Source organism: Geospiza fortis, unplaced genomic scaffold (genome assembly GCF_000277835.1).
Source record: "Geospiza fortis unplaced genomic scaffold, GeoFor_1.0 scaffold292, whole genome shotgun sequence".
Lineage (NCBI taxonomy): Eukaryota > Metazoa > Chordata > Aves > Passeriformes > Thraupidae > Geospiza > Geospiza fortis.
This window is the reverse complement of record NW_005054482.1, coordinates 1,114,778-1,118,597: the sequence shown is the minus strand read 5'-3', so window position 1 is coordinate 1,118,597 and position 3,820 is coordinate 1,114,778. Positions and strand designations below refer to the sequence as shown.

The window sequence follows — 3,820 nt, the reverse complement described above, 5'->3', positions numbered from 1 at the left end:
ACAATATAAATCACCTTGTTAAAAATTTCAAATACCACTAAGGTCAAGGCAATGGGCACAGCTTCTCCAGGAAGCTCAGAGCTTCTGTAGCAAACACTTCACAGAAAAAATGCTTTGCCAGGGTCCAGGGACTTATCAGTGCCTTGTCCCACCCCATCTGCTGTTTATCTAATCAGGTGACATTCCAAGATCTGGGAGAAGAACCTCTGGTCTTCTGCGTGTAGAAATCGTGACAAGACAAAAGCTGAACCCACACTGAGGTTTACAAACACTACTCAGCTTGGATTAATGTGCTTCAGTCTGAATTCAACTGTATGCAGCTGTGTTAAAATGATTTAGCACCAGGAGCAATTTCCTTATGTTTTGAGAACCCCATGCAGCATACAGAAAAATATTAACATATACCCAGGGATTTAGAATTTCAGGTTTTTTTTTTTGGTGCTCAGAAAACTGGAACAACAGAAGTCTGCAGTCAAAACAGCTTCCTCATTTCAGTGAGGTTGATCCTCACTGGGCAAAGACAAATTCCAAAGGGTGAAAGACAATTCATTTTCCATGCATCTACCTACTAGCAACTAGCCTCAAAAATAGGAATTTTCATATATGTCACTGAACACACGTCAAACGGGAGCAGCACTCCTGGCTGCTCTGAGGATGAAAATTACAAGGAGAGGAATAAATCACCCACTGCTCCGTTGGATGGGTGATTCAGTGCCCACTGCACAGCAGAGAAAGGGAAAATCTAAATGGGAACATCCAAACATGCAGCAGTGCCTGGTGTGTCCATAGCAGACCTTGGGGGTCCAGCTGGGTAACCTGAATTCCAGCAAAGTCCCCAGAGCCTGGCTGTGGGCCTTTGGCTGCTCCCAGCCAACAGGAAAGGAGCCTCAGGGAGCTGGCCACATCCTCCCATATCTGCTGGCAGACTGGGCTTTGTACAAATCCAGAGGAGAGCAGCAATCCAACATGGTGCAGGATACCAGGGATCTCAGCAGCCTGTTTCATCAGCACTGCCAACCAGAGTCTGCAAGAAAATGCTGCTTAGGGGCAAGGAAGGAGAGAGCAGGAGCTGCTGGAACTCAGGAATTTAAATCAATTCCTATCTTGCCAGCACAGCTCTCATCTGCAAAGGCACTGTGAGCTAACTCAGATCACTATTGCTCATTGTTTTCATGGCATTCAGGTATCCACCTTGAACAGATGGAGCCAAGCCTCTCTACAGCTTGCTTTCTTCATCACAGCCTCCAAATAATAACATGCAATAAGAACATTTCTTTCCTCTCGCCTTTAACCAGCTCTTCAGAACTGAACCTCTTCACCAAAACAACTCATCTCAGCGGGAAACACAAATTGCAAATACTCCATTTACCACCAGCGAAGCAAACACAACAGCAACAACAACAAAATCAAGCAAAATGTTGATGAAAACACAGGCAGGCAGTAGCACCACCTAGTAAGGACAGGAAAATGAACTGGATTTGGCTCTACACGTGGGCATATCCATGAGTTTCAGGGCAGGGCTTCTCAGGGCACAGAGGCAGAACTAACCTAATCCAGCACCTCCCAGGTCTGTTCCTAGCTCTGTCCTTCACATGCATCCAGGGAAAGCAGGGATAATTCTGTATCTGATGAAGCTGTTTAAGAAGGGCCAAACTCCTATCTAAAGCCAACCCAAGCAATACAAAGGTTAATCTCAGATTTGCCTTGAAATAGCCCAGTGAGGATCCCCAGACTCACATAACTTGCAGTGCTGCCATAAAAAGAGAAGGAAAAAACCCCATCTGAATAAGGAAAACCTTGCTGACTCAGCAACAGCAGCTGCCATACCCATGGGGGAGTGAACTGGAACTGCATCCCTGCGCTCATGAATCCAGGATGAGCAGTGGTGTGCTTGGGATTCGTGGCTCTATGGAGCTTGTCAGGCAGATAAAAAGATCCAGTTCTGCCTTTAATGAATTGCAGTATTTTAAACAGAATTGTCCTAAAGGTATTACTGTATGCAATTTACTTCAGCAAATAACAGACAACAAGTAAAAACATTCTTGCCTAAATAATCTCAGCAGCACTAGGCCCTAAAAAAACCCCTAAGCAATTTGTAAAAACAATTAGGGCTCAATAACATTAACCACCTCAGAGGATGACAAGCCATTATACTGGAGGCAGATTAGACACATTAGCTATTAGTGGCTCTAATGATGGTCTTACTCCTATTTTGACCACTTTGCAGCTCAAAATTTTTTACCATCTGACTGACAGAATATTTAGCATTTGTCAGACAGGAGATGCTTTCGCTGTATGACTACCCTCAACCTCTAGGGTCTTGAAATTTAAAGGCATCCATGGCTAATTATGCAGGTATTTATGTTTGAAAAGCAGTTCTGGAAATTCATTCAAACACAAAACCCCCACTGAATCACTCCGCGAGAACCAGGCCAGTCTGGGTTCTTGCACAGGGGGTCAGATCTTTCCTTGAGGTTTCTGGCTGTACAGAGAGGACAAGGAAGCAGCAGTGGAGATTGAGGGGCCACCAGCACTTGGCTGCCAGGGTTCAACCCAAACTACCCCAAATTACCCCAGTGGTTTTGCTGAACTTGCCAAGTCACTCAGTGAAGTTGTCCCTGGTACAGAAGGCAAAGGGGGAACAGTCTTTCTGAGGTTTGAAAAATATGATTTCATCAAATTAATTACCCAAGATCCACGTCAGCAATAGGAGTCAGTGAGTCTGTGGGAGGAGGAAGTCCCAGACCTAGCAGGTGTTTGCTCTGTGTAGCAGGAGCCTGGCTATACAGTCCCACAAGTGCCACTCTATTACACAAAGTAGAACTGCATTTTTAGCCCAGATTAATTCCAACTTATGCTTCAAACTGACTGAAACCAAAATTGCCTGTTAACCAGAACGTGGCAGGGGGGCTAGGGAGAACAGCAATTAACACTGTTCTTCACCAACATTTTATTAATAATACATTAAAGAATACTTAATATTAGACTATTATGGAAAGCCATATTACTTGAAAGTTCACATGCAGGTTTTCTGTGAAGCTCTGTCCCTCCTTTCCCATTCCAACAGAGACTGACATTCTCTGGAATTTTCCAGCAGAAAGTTAAATTTGGAGTTTTTACAGCTGGCTTGCTTAGGGACAGCAGGAGCAGAGCAAGGAGTTTCTGTAAACCTCAAATGTACAGCAGCTTGCCTGCCATGGGCTTCAGCTTCAAAATCTTCCATCATGAAGAGAAGCAAATTAAAGCAGCAAAAATAGAGTTCTACTTCACAAGTGTTGGAATAATACAGTTTACTCACTACATATCTCCAGCATACAATTTGTTTTAAAAACTACTTTTAAAGCAGGTTGATCTAAAGTTCATTGTATTTAGTGCTGTAAGAACTCATCAAGAGGCTCAGACAAGAAACAACAGCTCCTTTGATTGCATGAGACTCTCTTCAATAGCATCTCTGAGATAATCACTATGCTTGGAGAGTAGAAAAACATGTGGGCAAGCGGAATAGCTGATCAGCCACACAGAGTTTGTTACTAAACCATGTGGTGGAACTGTTTTGTAAAGTGGAGCTGCAGCAGCACTACCGTTCTTCAAACATTTGGTTTACTAACATGACAACTGATAGACCAAACTCTTTCCTACATAACCTATGGGGCAATTTTTAAAAAGCTGGATTCATCTACCCACAAAAATGGAGGAATTTGGTGCACAGGATCAAGACTAACTAATAGTCAAGAAGATCAACGTAGCTTCTACTGTTAGTTAAGTGCTTTAGGGAGGGATCCTGCATCTTATTGAACTTACAGCCAGTTCTGTATTAAAG

General features: G+C 43.4%; 1 protein-coding gene across 1 annotated transcript in view; it reads right to left on the bottom strand.

The window, feature by feature from the left end:
• ST8SIA1 (ST8 alpha-N-acetyl-neuraminide alpha-2,8-sialyltransferase 1) overlaps window positions 1-3,820 on the bottom strand; it is a gene marked incomplete at its 3' end in the record, with an annotated part of 88,885 nt that overhangs the window by 84,299 nt on the left and 766 nt on the right. The gene's annotated exons all lie outside the window — the stretch shown is intronic.